General features: G+C 44.6%; 1 protein-coding gene and 1 pseudogene across 1 annotated transcript in view; one reads left to right on the top strand and one right to left on the bottom strand.

The window, feature by feature from the left end:
• The window catches only part of LOC124786947 (tyrosine-protein kinase Dnt-like), a 567480-nt gene that overhangs the window by 245481 nt on the left and 298177 nt on the right, over positions 1-23822 (bottom strand). The window lies entirely within an intron of this gene.
• Positions 12630-12747, top strand: LOC124719526 (annotated as a pseudogene).

The following is a 23822-nucleotide window of genomic DNA, read 5'->3' as shown; positions in this document are numbered from 1 at the left end:
GATTATTAACGTAGCAGCGTAAAGATTTGCAATCGGTTTCTCCACCCTTACATGAAATTGCGATCTTGTAATGATAATCACTTAAATATGATACCTAGACAAATGTATGCCCTGAATTTAATTATCCTACATTAATTATTCCTTGGTGTTCGGATTTTCTTTCCGTTAGTGTAACTAATACTAAAACTTTCCATCTTTGGCCCGTAGTGCATTCAAGATTCGAAGCGGAATCGTTTCCATGTACAGCTACTAAGTTTGTGTAAATGTTCACACCTCATAACTATTGCAATGTACTCCCCTATTAACTGTAGTCATCTCTTCGTCTCCCGCTTCAAATTTCAGCCCCCCCCCCCCCCCCCCCCATCAGCTCTGACGGTTGACTGCGTTCTGGCTAAATTTTCGCCTGCTGAAGTCGGACTTCAAATGTAAATTTCATACACTAAAGTAGTAGAGACCAATCAGGACCACATTTCAATATAACATATAGTATCACATTCTTCATACGTTTCGTAATTTCTATAACTGAATTATTGTTGTTTTCTTGGAACTTTTTCCTTGACATTGGGAAGTCAGATGACGTCGTGTTACATGTTGTCATCACATCATGCAAACTGGTACATATTAATCAAATAATCCATTTATAAAATGCACATTAATTTCCAGAAATGAAAATAATTCTAACGTGCTACACTTCTCATTGTAAGATACATTGTAATATGTGCTTCTAAATATATTAAAGAAAAGCGTTGATAAATTCATCGACTCTATATTAAAAAAAAATGGCTCTGAGCACTATGGGACTTAACTTCTGATGTCATCAGTCCCCTAGAACTTAGAACTACTTAAACCTAAATAACCTAAGGACATCACACACATCCATGCCGGAGACAGGATTCGAACCTGCGACCGTAGAGGTCGCGCGGTTCCAGACTGGAGCGCCTAGAACCACTCGGCCACTCCGGCCGGCGAGTCTATATCAAATATTATTTAATTCATAAAGTGCAAACAAGCGAAAGTACTAATATTGACACTGTTCGCCGGCCGGAGTGGCCGAGCGGTTCTAGGCGCTACGTTCGTAGGTTCGAATCCTGACCCGGGCATGGATGTGTGTGATGTCCGTTGTTTAGTAAGGTTTAAGTAGTTCTAAGTTCTAGGGGACTCATGACCTCAGAAGTTAAGTTCCATAGTGCTCAGAGCCATTTTTTTGACACTGTTCTTTAATTTATAAGTACAAAATAATTATTACACCAGCGGATATCTGCTTCGGTGAATGATTTTTTCCGCGAAGTATTTAAAACTGCGAATATCAGTGGACATCTGTGTGAAGCTGCGAGCTGCTTTTAGCCTGACCTTGTCTCTGCGGTCCCCACAGAAGCTATACGGAGAACACTTACGAACCTGATCTAACGTGATGTCATTGAGAGACTGAGCAGAAAACAGGGCTAGTCAAGTGTAAGGGCAGAAACCAGCTGCGACCTTCTTACAGGAATTAATCATGCCAAGATCCAGTTCCACGCATTTCGCTCGGAGGAAGAAAGGATTAGTAGTCAACTTTCCGTCGATTACGAGGTTCTTAGAGACGGAACACAATCTCGTGCTGGGGGAAGAAATCGACTGCGCCGTTTCTAATCGATTCAGGAAAACCCTAATATCTGTTCCAAATGTCAGGGACTGAAACCGCCACCCCCGTTGGCCACCTCGCTCGACAGACTATACTAGAGCAGACACATTTAGCAACTCGTTGCTCGACGTTATTTCTGCAACAGTGCCTTATTGAATGGCAACAAACAATATTGATACGTGAAGGGCCTTTTTTTTCTTTCAGGATACGTGAAGAGCACGAATACGGGCAGCTGGCGTGCCGCCTCATAAACAGAACGTGTTTCAGGAGGGCCTCGAGGACACAGTGGTTAACAATTACTCCAGTGAAGTGCCGCTGTGAAAACATGTGACGACAGGTCGGCTATTATACACTTCGCCCAGACATCAAATTAGTGGTCCGGTAACGACGTGTGGAGGGGTGGTGGACAGGGGGTGGGGGTGGGGGAGAGGGGGCGGGGCCGCGCCTTCTCGCAACTCACCTCCTTTGATTGAGCCGCTGCCGCTGCTGGCGCGTCTTTCTGCCGTATTTTCGTGACTCGTTAACTAACGCTATTGTCGGCGAATAAGGATCGCGGCGAAGCGCAGATGATTCAAGTTCTGCGCTCGGCGTGCTGTGGCATGAAATGCTCCGGCCTTACATAACGCACCCATGCATAAAAACTCCGCACAGTGCGAGGCGGAGGGCACTGTGTTTCTATATTTCAATTTTCTGCCTCGTTCTATTAGCTTGTTGAGCGAAGGAAAGATGTCTATCTATACGGCTCTGTGCTCGCCCTCATCTCTACCTTGTTCTCAGAATTCCTAAGCAAATTATACGACGGTGGCAAAAGAACTGTCGCACAGTCTTCCTCAATTACAGCTTTTTTAAATATACCCAACGGGACTTCGCAAGCACTATGTCGTCTTTCTTATAAGGAATCCCATTTAAGTTCCTGGACCATTCCTATACGTACTACACCGCCCTGTTAGGAACTTAGCAGCACGTCTCTGAAACCGGTCAATGTCTGTCTACGAGGAATCCAAACGCTGAAAGAGTATGCACGGAAGCAGACATCCACTGGTGTAATAATCAACTTGTTATTAAAAGTTAAAGAACAGTGTCAATAACCGGCCGGGGTGGCCAAGCGGTTCTAGGCGCTACAGTCTGGAACCTCGCGACCACTACGGTCGCAGGTTCGAATCCTGCCTCGGGCATGGATGTATGTGATGTCCTTAGATTAGTTAGGTTTAAGTAGTTCTAAGTTCTAGGGGACTGATGGCCTTAGAAGTTAAGTCCCATAGTGCTCAGAGCCATTTGAACCATTTTGAACAGTGTCAATATTACGACTTTCACCTATTTGCACTTTATGCACTAAATAATATCTGATATAGAATCGATGAATTTATCGACGCTTTTCTTTAATTTATTTAGAAGCACATATTACAACACATCTTATATAGAGAAGTGTAGCACGTTAGAATTATCACACTAGCGTCTTGCAAGCCATTTCTTTTACAAATGCGCCGCACTTTCCAGGTAGCATTTCAACATACCTCGTCTTCAACTCGCTTTCGTGATCGTCCGATTTCGTATAGTGTCTTAATATTACTCCTGAATAGCTATACGATGTGACGATATTGAAAAAAAAAATTGCAATCGAATAATTTATTACAGATGTTATTTTGGATTTATTCACATCTAAAGAGAGTTGCCATTCACTAACGTAGTGAAAGTAGTGTCCAAATCTTCCTTCGTTACCTCACGATCATCCAACATTGATACTTTCCGGCAGACAGCACCATCGCCAGCGAACAATCTTATAGTGCTGCAGATCCTGTCCGATAAATCGCTTACATATAATGAGTAACGCCACGCGTGGATAATTGCCTCTGTCGTGTTACAATGTCACCAACTGTAGCTTGCATCACAGGAAACAATGTCAGCCTTACCATCTCCGTTACGGGTTAATATTACATTCTGTCCTCAACGAAATATTTTGAAACTGAGTACTTGCGTGTGGTTAATGCTCATAATATGAAAAAATAATAAAACATAACCTGATTTAATCTCAACATCGCGTTTACATTGTGATATAAACCCGAACAAAAACTCCTTTTCTAGCTACCTGTTAAACTAAAAAAAAAAAAATTAAAAACAAAGCTGATAGCGCTGTTAGTGATTTCTGAACAGCTGGTACGCAGGTGACGAATAACACATGGAAACCATGAATGAACTTTGGAACTTTAAAATATGTATTAATGTATTCATTTAACGCAACAAAGGCGGATTATGTAGCACCTGATAAACTTCAGAATTAATTATTCTTTAACCAGAGATTTCATTCGACCAATATGGAGCCCAATACAACTTATAAGGCTTGACGGTCATGAGAAAACTTCGTCCTCGTCTGTTGGTCGCCTTTTCTGGGGTGCACTGGGCAGGACCTGTAGAATATACAAATCGCTGGGCACAGTCATTCCTTCACAGCTGAGGGACGGAAATTTCTGTCAGTACGGGTTCTATCATCACACTAACAGATTAGCAACTTCAGCGTCAAACTGTGAGGCGTAAACGCCCATGGCGTGCGTCAATGAAATGGAACTATATGGCCGCTGTCGTAGTATGGCCGATCGCTATTGTATTGTGGCTTATCGGTATACAATGTGATTTTTATTAACGTTTAAAAATCTCTGAAGCGAAGCCGATAATGCTGAACAAGTAATTTAATGTCGGACACATTGGGCAGCAAATGTCTGGAAATACCACAAAAAGTTGATGCTAGATGTTGACCAGGTGACATCACCAGACAATGTATCTCGGCGGAAGTGTAGCGGTTAGACTTCTCGGGCCCACCCTAGCCGATAGAGGGCAGTGCAGCACATCGCTCCGTTAGGCTCCTCTCATTTCGTTCTTGCAGTTTTTCGATGTCGTACGATGCTGCTCACGGTAGTGGTAAATCAACACTATGACGAAGCAGTTTACATTTACCGAGCTTGCAGACATACGTCCCTGTTACGATATTGCTAATTCCAATGCGGTGGCAGCAAGGCGAATTTACGCGGAACGTTTGCCACAGTGTTTTTTTACCTTCTCAAACACCGTTTCCTTCAGTGGGTCGTCGAACGCAAGTAAACAGTGAAGGCCAAAATGCGCTGGGGGAAGGTAACACAGTGGTCACACGTGCTGTGTTTTGAAATCAATGTTAATCATCATGTCAGATCTAACGCATCAAACGATTTCTACTTTGTTGCTATTTGTTCCCACTACCCCTGAGACATCGGATAGTGCTAGAACGAAAACAGAGTAAAGACACAAAGGAATTACAGACATTGCCTGCAGGTGGACATTGATTGAAATCAAAGGGGAAAGTCGAAAATTTGTGGCCGACCAGGATTTGAACCCGGTTCTCCTGCTTACTGGGCTTACCACTAAGCCAACCGGACAAAGAGATCATTGCAACTGTACGGACTACCCTAGCACGCCTCCCGACAGACTCAAAATCTCAATTTATCCACACAGTACTAATATAGTTCCCCTTGCCCATTATCCTCATCACTCTCGGCATTGCGACGATTACCAAGCGAGGTGTGCATCCGCACTCAAGACATCATTGGCCGGCCGGTGTGACCGAGCGGTTCTAGGCGCTTCAGTCCGGAGCCGCGCTACTGCTACAGTCGCAGGTTCGAATCATGCCTCGGGCATGGATTGTGTGATGTCCGTAGGTTAGTTAGGTTTAAGTAGTTCTAAGTCTAGGGGACTAATGACCTCAGATGTAAAGTCCCATAGTGCTTAGAGTCATTTGAACTAAGACAGCATTCGCCGTCCTCGCCTTACTTGTATATGTGTGGTGTCTGTTCATTCAGACATGTCTGAAGAGACACTCCATATGGAAAACAGAATAGCCTAGCAGAACGGTCTGCAGCACGGCCTCCTGCCTGTGAGGGCAGGATCAGCAAACCCAGACGGTGTGCTTGCGCCGAGTTACGTCATCTGGTGACAACGTGTGTTCAAAACATGCCATTCAGAAAACAGAGCAGCCTAGCGGAGCGATGTGTAGCGCTGTTCCCTGGTGACAACGTAAGTTCAAATCTTGCCATCCACTTCTGGGGTACTTCCAGATATATGCGGACCCATGTGAGTCATATTAAATTAATTGTCTCAGATTCATCTACGTCACTTCAGAGGTTTTTGAAAGTTAGTAAGGATCATTCTCTATATAAAACAGTGTCAGGTTAGTATTTTGGGTTGTTCATATCGTAGGAAATTTATTACCTATTGATTTAAGTCACATACAGCGTATCTGGAACTCCTATGACACTGGAAACCTTCACAATGTTGCACGAAAGTCAAACAACAAAGAATAATAGAGGGGATACGGTACCAACAATTATGAGCGAGTGCTGCAAGAAAACGTTAACTGGAAGTGAAACATGGACGATAAGTAGTTTGGACAAGAAGAGAATAGAAGCTTCCAAACCTGGTGCTTAAGAAGAATGCTGATGATTAGATGGGTAGATCACATAACTAATGAGGAGATATTGAACAGAATTGGGAGGAGTTTGTGGCACAACTTGACAAAAAAAGGGACCGGTTGGTAGGACATGTTCTGAGGTATCAAGGGATCACAAATTTAGCATTGGAGGGCAGCGTTGAGGGTAAAAATCGTTGACGGAGACCAAGAGATGATTACACTAAGCAGATTCAGAAGGACGTGGGTAGCAGTAAGTACTGGGAGATGAAGAAGCTTGCACAGGATAGAGTAGCGTGGAGAGCTGCATCAAACCAGTGTCAGGACTGAAGACCACAACAACAAAAACACCGGTGTCAGCCAACGACGACATGTCACCCCGCCCCCCCCTCCCCACCCCCCTAACGTTAACTGCAGAACTTTCTTCCTACAAATCCTTGACACTGACGTCCCGTTTCAGACCCACTGCCGGCCGGTGTGGCCGTGCGGTTAAAGGCGCTTCAATCTGGAACCGCGTGACCGCTACGGTCGCAGGTTCGAATGCTGCCTCGGGTATGGATGTGTGTGATGTCCTTAGGTTAGTTAGGTTTAATTAGTTCTAAGTTCTAGGCGACTGATGACCTCAGAAGTTAAGTCGCACAGCGCTCAGAGCCATTTTTTTTTTTCAGATCCACTGTGGGATTTATTGACCTTCCGTGTCGTCGGGAGCGAATCCACCCTTTAACGACAACTGGAGCTGAAAGTTGGAGCCTGTCCCGACAGAGTATCACGAGGGTAGAACAATCGGGAGAGCGCTGCCTTGGGGCGAGACCCTGAGGCTTGCTTGTCGCACGCCACTCTGCCCCTCGGCATGTATCAACACGGCGGCCACGCGCGCAGCCCCAGTGCAGCAGTAGGCAGTGTGCGCCAGTTGATCAATTAGTCGCGCGGCCCATTGTGCATGGCTGCCTGGGCCAGAGGTGTGAGAAGCCAGCAGCGTCGGCAGCGGACGGGGGGGCAGGCGGTCCCTGGCGCTACTGCTGCCGCTGCTCCCGGACCCCACAACGGCCGCGGATCCGCTTTCACGAGCGCATGCCTGCCAACCCAACGAATACACACTGCCTCTCCCGAACACCCCTAGCACACTTTCTTAACCTTACACAGATTGTTTCAATAAGGTGTTTTTTCTGTAATTTACACAGCAATTAGTGGAACGAATAGGTAAACATAAGAAACGATGCGATTTCTGCGGAGTTATCAGCAGAGTTTCAAAATCTTTCAACAAAGATGCTATTCGGCAACGGCGAAGGTAAATGAGTGATTCGAGAAAAATGAGCAAACGAGCTTCAGATGTAAAGGTTTATTAACAACGCCTGACCATTATTCCAACAATTTTAAAATTGTCTTTTTCAGAAATACATGGAACTATTGGGGATATTATTTACATCATAGTTAAAAAGAATTACCGAGGTTTAAAGGATGTACAAAATCACTGGATAAAAAGTAATAAACCAAAATTACTTACACGTAAAATCGCATTTCGCCGACGACAAATTTCAGAGCACAGACGCCTATGTCAAGAAAGGCTGCCACACACGTAACTGCATGCTTGACAAGCACCCTTGCGCAAGCATGTACAAACTTCTGGCGCCTACACACGATTCAAGCATGCTTGTACAAGTATCTGTTTATAAGGAGCCGGCCGAGGTGGCCGAGCGGTTCTGGGCGCTACAGTCCGGAACCGCTCTGCTACTACAGTCGCAGGTTCCAATCCTGCCTCGGGCATGGATGTGTGTGATGTCCTTAGGTTAGTTAGGTTTAAGTAGTTCTAAGTTCTAGGGGACTGATGACCTCAGATGTTAAGTCCCATATTGCACAGAGCCATTTTGTTTATCAGGATATGTCGATCTCACATGGCTTTGGCAACCTTTCTGCTTGTTTTAAAAAAAAAAAAAGAAAAGGGCGGCATATGGAATTAAGAGTGGTTAAAGCAACGATAACATTACTCCCGTATTAGCTATTCTTGGCAGACATGCTATGGAAACTGTCTCACAGTACTGTTTTTCTTCTCTCTTTCTCCACATAATACTGCATTCTTTGACTTGACTTACAGTATAATACAACCACTGTACAGAATGTAATTTAACACGACCAAATATAAATTAAATCAAACCCAATCACTGACAAGTGCTTGCAGAAGCCTCTGTATTTTTGGTACATACACTAAAACATACACACGTTTGAACTCTTGCACAAGCATGCATAATGGAAATTCGATCAAGAATCAAGATCCTTGTACAGGCCCAATGTTTGCGCAAATTTATCCTACACATTATCAAGAGCGCTTGCACAAGCTTGCTTGTCAAGCATGCAGTTACTTGTGAGGCCGCTTTAAAATTATATGTGTGACCATCATTAGAACCAAATAAAATCTGTTAAAAACATTCCCCCTGGAACGGGGTTAAGCGCAGAAATCTTCACATTAAAAGGTACATGGAGTTAAAAGTAGTGGCACGACCTGTAAGCTGATATAGCCGGTGCCATGCGGCGACAGAGTTGTCGCAGTGCACGGAATAGCAAACATCGGTAGATGCCCAACCCGCGCGAAAATATATGCACAAAGCAAGCACCTAAAGTGTAAACTACGAATCGCCACTCGTATATCGAAAAGGAAGTGAGAAAATTTCTTAGACAGAACAATGGGGTAAGATGGGAGGTAGGGAGGAAAAGGAGAAACTTTAAAAATGGATTATAACAGTGAATTATTTCATAAAAAACCAATTTGAAGAGAGTGAATGACAAGTGGAGGCCAATAACGAATTCCATCTGCACTAACCGGTCTGAATCTTCAAGAAACCGTCGACTCGCAGATTGCTGGTGATCATTTAACATGTTACCATCCCTACCGAGTGTATGTTTAAACATTTGTAGTTCTTCACGAAAGTCTTATTTCCGTCCTTTAAGCTCCTGACACAAAATCACTGTTCCACCATGATCTTTAGGGGAATGCTTAGCAATGAATGAATGTTCAGCAAATGTGATGTGGTGCACATTACCACCGTCCTTTCCAGTTTATTTAGTTTATTTAATTAGATATCCCCTTAAAAAGCATTGACGACTGTTTATTGGTATTAAATCGTTACTGAACGAACAAGCTATAGTTGTGTAGTTGAAAGTGAAAAGAAAAGGCAGAGATACAGTGATACTAGGTACAATGGTTGAGGTGCTCGATATCAGAGTCAGACATAGTAACCTCTATTTATGGATTTTTACCGTCTCTCACGAGGCATTAATTTCACCATATCGCCAAAACTAAGTGTTTCCTAATTTAGCATAATCCGACGGATAATAAGGTGTCATCTTCTTTTCCTAAACCAAAAACACTGAATGTAATTGCACTGAGAATAATAACGATCTCAATGAGCACATTTGCTTCCACTGTTGAAAATAACTGTCAAAGCCGCGAACTACGGAACAAAATTCCAGTGCGGACAACGAGACATCTCCAGGAGGCATGAGGTAAGCAAGGCTCTCTTCCAGCAGTCAGTTAATCACTGAGTGCAGACGCTTGTTAGACGTGAGGAACAATCTATGGACTTAGCCTATTCAGTCACAGAAATGTGTCGTCATAGGAATATCCTCTTCCCTTTTTACAAGTCCAGGAATCACCACAACTTGATTCAGCAATGTTCTAACCCCCACTATCCAGAATACCTTACAGGTAATATGAAAACAAAACAGATTTGGGTTTAACGTCCCTCGTGTACGACGATATCGCTGGAAACGGATCACAAGCGCAGTTGGATGAGAAATGAACACAGAAGTAGGCCCAGTTCTTATCTATGAAACTCTCCCGGCAATCGTCCGAAATAATTTAAGGACATCAGGGAAAACTTAAATCTGGTTGCCATGTTAGCATTTAAAAACCGCTCCACCCATAAGAGGTGTCCAGTGCCTGTAACTCCTGTATCATTTCGCTCTGAATGTTGCAAGTTGTCACTAAATAAGGATACAACTGTACCATTTCGTGGCGACATATAACGACTTACATTTACGAATAATCTTTAGCTCAGTTGGTATTACACTGTAATTCGTCAACTGAGAACTACTGTACGTGCTGGAAGAATAGCGCCTAACCAACAAGCAGGTAGGCAACCCGACATGCATGATCCATAGACGCGCTTGAATATGAAAATGTAGAACATGTAAAAGTAACGAATAAATAAATAGTACTCGATGTAATTGCAATAGTAAATTATGTCGAGATCGATGGCTTTCTTGTTTTTTGTTCTTATAAATGACTATTGGCAAAAGTTAATTAGCTGGACCGTCTCTTATGACTAAAAATGAATCTTATTCGAAACGAACAAACGAGGAATTCGACAATTCAATGTTTTTATTGATACGGTCTTCAAGTCTACTCATCTCCGCCTAGCTACTGCAACCTACGCCCACCAGAGCCAGAACGCATGGAATTATGGTATGAGGGTGACTAGAATTGAACTCGAAAAATAAGAAAAAGAAAGAAAACAGGTCTTTCACGCCTCGTGCACAATGTTTTACGTCCCGGTAATCCAAATTTAGGTTATCTGTGGTTTCCCCAGGTCACTTAAGGCAAATGCCAGGTTGGCTCCTTAGAAAACGATGCGGCCGTTTTCCTTCTCCAGCCCCGAGGTGCGATCCGTCTCTAATGAGCCCTTCGTCGTCGGGACGCTTAACCCTAATCTCCCTTCCTTCTAAAGAAGCAAGGCTTAACCTCCCGTTCGACCACAATCCATTACCCTTACGCTGGTAACAAGGACCCCTTCTTCACCTTCCACTCTCCTTTTTGCGATTAATACTGTGTTTATATGAAAATGGTATACCATCGGTGACCATGCAGCTCGTTAGAATGAAATTACAATGAAATGAATACCCCTAGATATATATAAGGCTCACCGGCCATTTGACCATCTTCTTCTGTGCGGATGCACAAACAGTGCCCGAACTCTTACGGGAACCGGCAAAAAGCCGCAAGTAATGAGTATAATGGGCAGAGTCACTATCAATACAGTGCGGGACAATGAGTTGGGAATGTGGGTCTCACGGGAGGCGTGTCAGAGATAAGTCCCTGCATCGCACTATCCTCTGTGTCCTCGGTGGTTCAGATAGGGAAGCATCTGCCTTGTAAGCAGGAGATCCCGGGTTCGAGTCCCGGTCGGGGCACACATTTTCAACTGTCCCCGTTGACTTACATCAACGCCTGTATGCAGCTAGGGGTATTCATCTCATTGTAATTTCAATACTGTGTTTCGCCATATAACCTCGACATGAGTGAGAAAATTTTAAGCTTCTAACCGTCACTCATTAAAGAAGAGTTACTCTTTGTGTGTTGGTGCCGATGGTATTATAGTGCAACACCATCACAGGAAAAGGAATGGTGGAGGTTGGAATCGCCCATGACTGTCGTAGGGACCATCTCAACACACGCTGTGATCTGGGAAAACTACCGAAAAGAAAAATCCTAATTGTCAGATGGGAATTCTATACTTAATTTGCTGCGATTTCCTTTGACCTGCCACCCGACAACTAAGGTTGATGGTGTTTTCACAATAGTAAATTCTACATGTACTTAAAATAAAGCTTATTTGTTTTCTTAGTGTTTTAACTAAGCTTTTGCAGCTTTATATACTTGGAAACTTAAACCTAACTAGGAAACAAAAGTGTTTAAAATTAACTATTTATGTATAAGTAAAATAGGAAAGTAGTGCGACAGAAAAGAGGAGCCGTCCAGGAGGGAGTAACTCGGAAAAATACTGAGCCTCATTCTCTTGGCCAGCCACCGCCCCATCTTCGCTACTCGCCACCGGAGGGCGATGATCTCAGCAATGCTTTTGAGATTCTCGTCCTCAGATGGCGTCATTCTGCATCTAGGTTAGGTTCTATTTTTCATCTACTGCAGCGTTACTGTCCTCCATTTCTACATTTGTCTTACAAATCTAATATTATTGTCTAAAGTATAGTACACGCTTTTCGCGACTCTGCGGTTTGAGGCACCAGTAACGTTTGGTTATTATCCTGTTCATAATTCTAATATTTTTAGTTCTTCAGATTTTTACCATATGTCTTTGTGTATTTATGTTCTGTATAATTAAGTGATCAGTATTGCTCCATGCCTAGCATACAGGATTCACCTGGATTATTATAAGGGACAGACAAATGAAAACGAGACAAATGTAAAAAAAGAACGTGCACTGTTTATTATTACAGAAGTAACCGCCATGACTGTTAATGCATTTATCCTACTGTGAAACAAAATCATCAGTGGCTTCATGGAAAAATCTTTTCGGCTACCTACCGAATCAGGAATGTACCCAAAAGTCTTCGTCCAAAGAAATCGACTACCACGAATGTCTTTCTTCAGCGTTACAATAATATGGAAATATAAGGGGGAAACATCGGGACCGTGTGGAGGATGTACAAGGGATTTCCAGCGAAACTTCTTCAGCGTACTCGAAACAACCTTGGCAACATGCGAGAAGCTCTCACACATCCTCCATACAGTCCCGATAGGTCCACGTGCGATTTTCAAATTTTTGAATCCCTAAAGAAAGACTCTCAGGCAACGGCCTTGCCGCAATGGATACACCGGTTCCCGTTAGATCACCAAAGTTAAGCGCTGTCGGGCGTGGCCGGCATTTGGATGGGTGACCATCTGGGCCGCCATGCGCTGTTGCCATTTTTCTGGGTGCACTCAGCCTCGTGATGCCAATTGAGGAGCTACTCGACCGAATAGCAGCGGCTCCGGTCAAAGAAAACCATCGTAATGGCTGGGAGCGCGGTGTGCTGACCACACGCCCCTCGTATCCATGTCCTTGGCTGAGAATGACACGGCGGTCGGATGGTCCCGATGGGCCACTTGTGGCATGAAGACGGAGTGCAAAGAAAGACTCTCATTAAAACAGACTTGATTCAGACGAAGAGGTGCACGCCTGGTTACAATCGTGGTTCCGTAGACAATCACAAAGATTTTCTCACAGTGGGGTAAACGTATAAACAGTTACGGCGATTATTTTTGAAATAATGAACAGTTTAGTTACTTTTTCCACCTGTCTCGTTTTAGTTTGACTGCCACTTGTAGTCATGAATTCTAGTGTATCGCCTGTATCAGCCAGCCTATGTTAGTACTTTGTATTTACTCCTTATCCTATCTCAGTCCGTCTACGTCACTGCCGCTGCCTTCCGTTCTGCTAGAACTACTTTCAGTCTCGCTAGTATTGTCCGTGCAGTCATTCGTCACCTATGCTCGTTGCTGCCTGTACTCTCGCCGCAGCAAGTGTTCTTTAGGTAACGATATAGATATTCTGTTTTTATAGTTCTTGAGATCGGTCCTCATGGTCTGGTCTCTAAGACATTGCTTTATGTCGTAGTGTGAGTATAGTAGTCGCATTTCCTGCGGGAATGTGGCTCTAGGGACCCCTCTCTCACCCGTCAGACGGTAATACGAATCATGCGCCTCTGACGTGGAAAGTGTCAACCATCTCAATGTAGAAAACGAGCTCAGAATCAAAAGGGTATTGTATTGTATTGTATGTTAACCGGGGACCTAGAAACGACGGAGAGGCTTGGTCCCCGCCGCAGCCGCAGCGGTCCACAACCCCACAACTACCGCAGTCCACTTCGCCCCTCCGCCGCCCCACACCGAACCCAGGGTTATTGTGCCGTTCGGATGTTGGAGGTAGAGTAATGGTGGTGTACGCGTACGTGGAGAACTTGTTTGCGCAGCAATCGCCGACATAGTGTAACTGAGGCGGATAAGGGGAACCAGCCCGCATTCGCCGAGACAGATAGAAACCGCCTAAAAACCATCCACAGACTGGCCGGTTCACCGGACCTCGACACAAATCTGCCGGGCGGATTCGTGACGGGGACCAGGCGCTCCTTCCCGCCCGGAAGACCATGCGTTAGACCGCACGGCCAACCGGGCGGGCTCATCAAAAGGGTCCTGCGAAGTGTTTTGAGTACTTGCAGTGCGTGCAGAACTCGGAGAAGAGAGACCCTAAAGGGAATGTGTGACATGACCGATTATCGCTCCGAATACGATTCGGAGTCCCCACAAAACGATGAGGAGCGTTGAGCCCGCTCCACAATATTTTTATTGCTGCTGTCACAACTAGTTTCGCGACGTTCCAGATTTCAATCTCCTGCTCCTCCTCCTTTGACGTATAAAGAAGACGCGAACGCGAGACGAGGCCATCCGCTTCGACACCGCAGCTGTGTGCCGGGGCGATGAAAGCCCAGGAAGGCGGTGTCGGAAGACATTGCCGTCATTCCGCGACAGCTTTGTGCGATCCAGCACTGGGAACTGCAACTGGAGAGGAGGCCTCCTGGAACGGAGCCAATTTCCAGTAACACGAGCACCAGCCTTCTTTTCTCCGCAGCGCCGGCCCAAATTAAACTCGACTGCGCACAGCGTGAGCGCCTCGCGGCATGTGCCTTATTGGCCGAAATCAGAGCGCGCACATCCCGCGTCTACTGCGATGACCGAATGGTGGAGCGCGGCCACCGCTAGGGGCCGGGAAGGGCCATGTAAAGCAGCGCCGCGCCGCGAGGAAATTCATTTCTACTTTTCGTGCGCCGTTTTTTCGTCCCCTCCGTTCTCTCTTTGTGTGTGTGTGTGTGTGTGTGTGTGTGTGTGTGCGCAGGGGAATAGGGGTTGGACTCTTTGTGGGCCTGCACAAAGACATTCAGCTGTCAGGGCCGGACCGCGCGTGAGAAAGCCACAATGGGGCGGCGCTGGCGAGGTGTCGGCGGCACACGGTGCGTCGACAATCGCGTCGTCGTCGCCGCAGAGGCCTGTTAAACGCACACCGCCCGCACGCCACCGCCAGCGCGCCGCTCGCAGCGTAACACTCGCATCCGTCTCAGCGCCCCTAGTTTGGGGCCGCCTTTCCTCACACTACCGGAATTTACTAATTCTGCATTTCCTAATACACTTTCGCCGGCCGGATTTCTTCCGTGGTCACGGTGTTTCGAAATGAACTTCGGATATATCAGAAAGAACACACACACACAATCAGATGACGACGAACAATGATCCTTTCTTTCAGTGCGGATATACACTACGTCATCAAAAGTACCCGAACACCTGGCTGATAATTACTTACAAGTTCGTGGCGCCTTCCATCGGTAATGCTGGGGAAGTATCGATGTTGGTCCGTGAGGCCCGGCACGAAGTCGGCGTTCCAAAACATCCCAAAAGTGTTCTCTATAGGATTCAGGTCAGGACTCTGTCCAGGCCAGTCCATTACAGGAATGTTATTGTCGTGTAACCAATCCGCCACAGGCCGTGCATTATGAACAGGTGCTCGATAGTGTTGAAAGATGCAGTCGCCATACCCGAATTGCTCTTCAAGAGTGGGAAGCAAGCGTAAAACATCAATGTAGACCTGTGCTGTAATAGTGCCACGCAAAACAACAAGAGGTGCAACCCTCACTCCATGAAAAACACGACCACACTATAACACCACCACCTCCGAATTTTACTATTGGCACTACACACGCTGGCAGATGACGTTCACTGGGCATTCGCTATACCTACACCCTGCCATCGGATCGCCACTTCGTGTACCGTGATTCGTCACTCTACACAACATTCTTCCACTGTTCAATCGTCCAATGTTTACGCTCCTTACATCAAGCGAGGCGTCGTTTGGCGCTTACCGGCGTGATGTATGGCTATGAGCAGCCGCTCGACCATGAAATCCAAGTTATCTCACCTCCCGCCTAACTGTCATAGTACTTGCAGTGGATCCTGATACAGTTTCGAATTCCTGTGGACCTAGGGATGTTTAGGAATGTGGAAATCTTGCGTACAGACGTATGACACAAGACACACGCAATCACCAGATTACGTTGGAAGTCCGTGAGTTCCGCGGTGCGCCCCATTCTGCTCTCTCGCGATGTCTAATGATTACTGAGGTCACTGATATGGAGTACCTGGCAGTAGGTGGCACAGTGCACCTAATATGAAAAACGTATGTTTTTGGGGGTCTCCGGATACTTTTGATCACATAGTGTACACCTTGCCTGATCTCTTACGGAAAGCAGGGACTGCGAGTATAGGGTTCATGGGTTAAGTGCCGCTCCATCAGACGTGAATAACAAGTGGGAATCGGGATGGGAAGGGATGGGTTCATGGATGGCGGACGCGTTTAAGATCACTCTCACGTTAGGCGGACATTCGAGTTCGAGTCCTGGTCCGGTACAAATTTTCACCTGCAACTATTTACAGACTTCAATGCCCAAATGCGGTAAACGTCATTGAAAACCATTGAACTTTCATAAACAGATGGTAGATCAGTGAGGGAACAGAAGAGTAGTTGAGAATAAAAATTTGAGCAAAGTAACAGAAGCGCAACTTACCTTCCTTACAAGGGAACCTCCCCATTGCACGCCCCTCAGATTTAATTACAAGTTGGCACAGTGGATAGGCCTTGAAAAACTGAACACAAATCAATCGAGAAAACAGGAAGAAGTTGTGTGGAACTATGAAAAAAATAAGCAAAATATACAAACTGAGTAGTTCATGTGCGACATAGGCAGCATCAAGGGCACTGGTAACGCTGAAGCGCCGTGGTCCCGTGGTTAGCGTGAGCAGCTGTGAAACGAAAGGTATTTGGTTCAAGCCTCCCTCGAGTGAAATTTTTTTTTATTTTCAGACTATTATCAAAGTTAAGGCACTCAAACATAATCAACTTCGCTCTCCAAAATTCCAGGACATGTTCATATTTGCTTGGACACATGCAGGATTTGACGGTCTACACACGCAAAAATTTGAAAACGTTAAAAACATATGTTTTGACAGAGCACAGGGAAAACTGTACGACTGTGAAACTGTTGCATTCATTTGTTGCAGTTCATGTGACAAACTCTTATGTTTTCATCACATTTTTGGGAGTGATTATCACATCCACAAGAAAACCTAAATCGGCAAGGTAGAAGAATCTTTTTACCCATTCGCCAAGTGTACAAGTTAGATGGGTCGACAACATATGCCTGTCAGGTGACGCACATGCCGTCACCAGTGTCGTATAGAATATATCAGACGTGTTGTCCTGTGGAGGAATCGCTTGACCTATGACCTTGCGAGCAAATATTTTGGGTGCCCATTGGAGAGGCACGTGCTTTCGTCTACTAATCGCACGGTTTTGCGGTGCGGTGGCAAAACACAGACACTAAACTTATTACAGTGAACAGAGACGTCAATGAACGAACGGACGGATCATAACTTTGCGAGAATAAAGAAAGTAAAATTTTCACTCGATGGAAGACTTGAACCAGGGACCTCTCATTCCGCAGCTGCTCACGCTAATCACGGGACCACGGCGCTCCTGAACTCACAATATCCTTAATGTTGCTTATGTTACGCATGGACTACTCAGTTCGTATATTTTGCTTATTTTTTTCGTAGTTCCACACAACTTCTTCCTGTTTTCTCGATTGATCTATGTCCAGTTTTTCAAGGCCTATCCACTGTGCCAACTTATAACAAAATCTGAGAGGGTGCGATGGGGAGGTTCCCTTGTTAGTTCCGTAACATAATGTTAGTATTATTTTTTTTACCACAGAAATGTGCGGCACCTTAGAAAACAGAGCTTGACATTGAAGGCCGGAGATCCTCTGGTCATTAAAGGTGCACAATATGTAAATTCCACGCAGGAGCAGTGAATTGTTAAGCTGTGGTGTGCATCCAGGGCCATGTAGACTGATAAACAGGCACAGGTTGAGGGAGCTGGCAACACACTAGGTAAGGTACTGCGGCACATAGTGATGTGGTGTCGGTGCAGCAACTGTGCCGGCTGGTGGGACGTATCCGTGGAGGGGGGGGGGGGGAGGGGGGGGCTTAATTCAGGATTCGTAAGGCAGCTCTTTGCCTGTCGAGGTCGTTCCGCCTCGCAGGGCCGAGAGTGAAACGTCTGCAAAAGCGCACGTGCCGACTTTATCTGCTGCGAGCGTCGTATGTTAATTGTGGCTGGGGCCGTCAGCACTATGCATCTCCCGTATTCCAGCTCATGCACAGAAGTACCTCAAATGATGTCAAGTGCGTATCGTCTGCTTACCTTCTTAATACACGGCACGAACATCGTCCGAACCAGCGCACGACAATCCGTGGGACCATCCATTTTTTGCGGCCTGCAGAGTCATATTTCGTTTTATATCGTACCTTATCTAAAGGGTTCAAAACTTGATGTTTACTTTCTTACAGATATCTCGGCTTTGCAATACGCAGACAGTGATATTTCCAGATAGGAATCGATATAATCATTTTTGTACTTCGTGTATTGATAGTACATCACTCGAAAAAACATGAAATGGCAGCGTGAACTGCGTTCTTTCCTTTTTTGTAAATAATTTTCTGAATGTTTCGATTTCCTTTTATTATCATTCTAATTCAATATACGTAAGTCTTTTGAGGGGTACACTTTCCTCAGGGAATGCCAGATTAGATAAATGTTGCCAGTATTACGCGATCGCAAAGTCGTCTGCCGTAAAATATCAACAAAATTCCTCTACAGTTCTTAATTTTGTGTTCGTTTTGTTTCCTTAAACTCCAAAAACACTGATATTTCCTAATTTTTTTGTTCATCAAATAAAATCCTGCTTTGAAAAAATTTCAAAAAGTTTCTTTCACTTAATTACTGTACATGTCCCATTGCTATCAAAACAAAGTGAATCGTTGGATTTTGGGTTATATTTTATTGCTGCAGCTTTACAATATTGGCAACGGCCTTGCCGCAGTGGATACACCGGTTCCCGTGAGATCACGGAAGTGAAGCGCTGTCGGGCGTGGCCGGCACTTGGATGGGTGACCGTTTGCCATTTTTCGGGGTGCACTCAGCCTCGTGATGCCAATTGAGGAGCTACTCGACCGAATAGTAGGGTCCCTATGGGCCACTTGTGGCCTGAAGACGGAGTGCTTTAGTCTGGAAACACATGCGGCCAACAACATTTTCAGGTTGCTACAAACTGATAAGTGGGAACTGTGTGTGTGTGTGTGTGTGTGTGTGTGTGTGTATTCCTAAGGGACCAAACTGCCGAGGGTCATCGGACCCTAGACTTACGCACTACTTAAACTAACTTACGCTAAGAACAACACACACGCCCGTTCCCGAGGGAGGACTCGAACTTCCGGCGGGAGGGGCCGCGCAATGCTGACTTGGCGCCTCTAATTTTTTTGGAAATTTATGGTAAGATCCTATGGGACCAAACTGCTGAGCTCATTGGTCCCTAAGCTTAGACACTACTTAATCTAACTTACGCTAATGACGACACACATACCCATGCCCGAGGGAGGACTCGAACCTCCGACGGAGGAAGCTGCGCGGACCGTGACAAGACGGCGGAGACCGCGCGGCATGGCGCCTTTAACCGCGAGGCATGTGGGAACTACAAGTTCGCTAATCCGTGATCTAAACAGGAAATGTCTGAATAATAATTTGATGCAGGGAAGCTGACATCAGAACACAGCTGTGAGAAACTGACAACCAAGACGTGTTACGGATGCAGCATATTGTTGAGTCAGGAGACTATTCTGAACACATGTTTGCAACTTTCGAAGATATCCTACTAAAGGTGCCAGAACCACCGTTACCTTAGGTTTGATCATTTCTCCCCTTTACCTGCACCCACGCCACGTTCTCACTGCTTACAGCTCCGTATTCTCACCTTGTGGCAGATAGTGGAAGTATAATTTTTTTCAGTGTATTCCGCAAACCATGATTAATGATCATACCTACGACGTTTCGGCGTCCTGAGATGTATACAGACTGTACTGCGCCATTCGCAACACCGTCAATTTAATTATAACCATCCTATATGTAGGCATGTGGCAGTAACATTGAATTTACGGATTTGTCTGCTAAAATAGACCAGACCGTCTTCCTGTTTAAGTCTGTTTTTCACGTGATTTGCTGGCGACATGTAGTTCTTTCCCCAATGATTTTCACTATAAAAAATATGTTACAGTTTCGCAAGGCACGAATGATATTTGCTGGCATCCACCTATCACATATACGTGTATATCTGTCGGGATATCCCAAGAATCCATCAATAAGTCCGACGGACTTGCCGGTAACTTGAGTGTACTTATGAGATTTTTCGCTACAAGGACTGAACATTTTGCTTCACAAGCTGTTAAGTTTACGCCGCCATAGTTAGCCAGTCACATCAGCTGATACCCAACCACACGAAACAACGAACCAGTCGTTGTACTAGAGAGATTAGAACCAACGAATTTGCGATTAAGAGACTCGCAATGGGTTCGAAAGTGCTTGTAATCAACAGCCCTCGGAAATCTAATTTTCAAAGGCAATACTTTCAAGTGTTTATAAATGTGAAATTGTGAAGTGCTGCTTTAGAAACGTGATGTGTGAGCAATTCTTCAATGACTATAAACACGAAGAAAATCAAAGAGGGCCAGTCCGTAAGGTTCTCTTTTAACTTGTAAAAAAAAAAAAAAAAAAAAAAAAAGGTTGGATCGAGCCCACGGTAAATTTCTCGGCAGAACGCCACCTAAAATCACTGGTACACACAACAGAAACATCATACCTTTAGCGCGATATGCATATGATTATACGATGTGGCAATATGCTGCCGAAACGCGTCGTGTTACATATTTCTATTGAACGTGTTTGAAGCAGCAAATTGTGTTGTTTATAAAATTACTGTTTATGTTGCATTACCACTGCAGCTAGAGTTGCTCTGTACCAAAACTACGGGTCGGTGGTTTATTATGGTGCAGAAATCACGTAGTAAGTGCTAGGAATACTGGCAGTACCGATAGCTTTGGTAGGGAAAGAAACATAAATGAATGTGTGAGTAGAAACTGGGAGCCGACGACTTCTCTCTGATTTTTTTTGTTTACTTTTTGTTTGTTTTGCACATAATTAGAATCACACATCGTTCAGTGTTAGCCATTTGTGTATTTTATATCGCTAAAAAAATAAATTGCATTTTATAAGTACTAAACAAAGCAATTGCGTTTTATGTAAGTACTGTTTGCATACGCAAACATTAAAAAAATCTATGCTATTACTGTTCTTACCTTGTACTAAACAGAACGTTCTTCATCATGATCAAAGGCGAGAGTATATACGCTCGACAAAGTACTGAAGCGTAGTTTGATATGCTTTTGTTTCGAGAATTTTTTTTATTTTAGCTTTTGTTGAGGTAAATGGCTTTCCTAGCACTGTATGATAAGTCTGTACCTTTTTTCTACACCATCCCTCCGTTTCACGTTAGAAATCAACAATTTTCGTACAAAATCTGAATTAAATACTGACAGTCTCAATCTTGCTATAAATACTGTCTATTTTTATGTAACAAACAGAAGGATAACTATGCAGAGCAAGAATTTTCCATTAGTTACGTCCCTCGTTATATATCCTCACTCAGTTTCTATATGGTTCACAACTTCCGGTTTCTAGCAGAATTTACAGGGTGACAATTATTAGACTATATGTAATAAAAAGGTCATAATTTCTGAATGGTTTGCGTTAGGGCGTTCAACCTGCACAGTGGCAGAGGAGCATGATGGCAATTAGTATGCCCTTTGTGGTTTGGTTTAGCGACGAAGCCCACTTTTTTGGATGGGTTCGTCAATAAGCATTTGGAGGACTGAGAATCTCGATCGTGAAGTCTCTTCACCCTCAACGGGTGACTATGTGGTGTGCAATGTCCAGTCACGGGATAATCGGTGCGATATTCCTTGATGGCGCAGTGACTACCGAACGGTGCGTGAAGGTTTTGGAAGATGATTTCATCTCCATTATCCAAAGTGGCCTGATTTCGACGCAGGTTCGCATCCTGCCTAGGGCATGGATGTGTGTGATGTGCTTAGGTTTAAGTAGTTCTACGTTCTAGGGGACTGATGACCACAGCAGTTAAGTCCCATAGTGCTCAGAGCCAAGTTAACAATATCATCAGCACCAACGAGAGACTATATGGGATCGGTTTAAACCAGACACCCCTTTGTGGAAAATGCAATCTGGCAGATTCACCTGTGGTGGCAATGTGCACAACTGGAATCGGTTCAGGCAACAAATCGCCTTTCTCACCAGATCCTCGACGGAATATATAACGCCATCGCTCCTCCTGGGACCAGACATGACATACTTTTCGAAATTAAAAACCAACGCCGTTAGGTGGTTACTGGGAAAATATGTTAGTTATGTCATCGACAAACGTGGGTCGGACAATGAGATAGAATTCCGCGTTTACATGAAGTGTGAATATGCAAAAATCAGCACGTATCGCAACCACAAGACGCACTACGGCAACATGCTGAAGATCATTTTTGAAAGAATGGGTGTTGGTTAAATATGTGGAACCACTACAACACCTTGAACGAGAACGAACAGAAGAAAATTAAAAGTCACTTTGTTTCTTATTCTTATTTACTATTACCTTGCTTCCGGAACTTCTATGTTACACGAAGATTTTTTTTTTTCAAAACATTTTGTTCAGAATTACTCGTGTTCGACTTCCAAAGTATTTGTGTGATTCAAGAAGAATTGTTAAGTTTTATCAGTGTTCAGTTTCTCCTCAGAGAAGAGGTTTCTTTGTCTTTCTTACATCGGAGAATGGGAGTTTTGTGTTAAGATTTATGCACACTTAGTGGAAAAAAAAAGATGGATAGAGCGTCTGCCATGCAAGAAGGAGATCCCGGGTTCGAGTGCCGGTCGGGGCACACATTTTCAACATTCCCCAATGAAGTACATCAACGCCTGTTTGCAGCTAGGGTGTCCATTTAATAATCATTTCATCAAAATATGTCACATAGATGGGCGTATCTTTTGATTGCACTGGCTTAGCAGGTTAAAATTTTTACGCTGTCAAGGGATGATAAATTGGAACTTGATACATATACTCGTTCCTGACAAAAAGCATTCTTAGCAGTCGCACAAATAGTGCCATAGTGCTCAGAGCCATTTAAACCATTTGATTTCGACAAGATGTAGTTCATGCAAGACGTAGCTCGACCCCATCGAAGCAGGATAGTTTGTTATCCTGGAGCAGCACGTTGGGGACCGCATTCCGGCTCTGGGGTACCCACAGGCCACTGGCATGGGCTTCAATTGGCCGCCATACTCTCCGGATATGAACACATACGACTTCTTTTTATTGAAGACAAGGTGTACAGCAATAACCCCAAAACCATTGATGAGCTGAAAACAGCCGTTCAGGAGGTCATCGACAGCATAGAAGTTCCGAAACTTCAGCGGCTCATGCAGAATTTCGCTACTCGTCTGCGCCACATCATCTAAAATGATGGCAGGCATGTCGAAGATGTCATAACGTAAATCCAAATATCTGTAGTGACGTTTACATGTTGAATACCGTTGTGCACGCTGTAGTTTGTAACTAATTTATGTTTTTTTTTCATATAGGTTCTCGCGTCCGTCGGCCGTCGTAATTTAATATACACTCCTGGAAATTGAAATAAGAACACCGTGAATTCATTGTCCCAGGAAGGGGAAACTTAATTGACACATTCCTGGGGTCAGATACATCACATGATCACACTGACAGAACCACAGGCACACAGACACAGGCAACAGAGTATGCACAATGTCCGCACTAGTACAGTGTATATCCACCTTTCGCAGCAATGCAGGCTGCTATTCTCCCATGGAGACGATCGTAGAGATGCTGGATGTAGTCCTGTGGAACGGCTTGCCATGCCATTTCCACCTGGCGCCTCAGTTGGACCAGCGTTCGTGCTGGACGTGCAGACCGCGTGAGACGACGCTT

The sequence above is a fragment of the Schistocerca piceifrons genome, chromosome 1 (genome assembly GCF_021461385.2).
Source record: "Schistocerca piceifrons isolate TAMUIC-IGC-003096 chromosome 1, iqSchPice1.1, whole genome shotgun sequence".
Classification (NCBI taxonomy): Eukaryota; Metazoa; Arthropoda; class Insecta; order Orthoptera; family Acrididae; genus Schistocerca; species Schistocerca piceifrons.
Note: the sequence above shows the minus strand (reverse complement) of the source record. Positions and strands in the feature narration are given on the sequence as shown.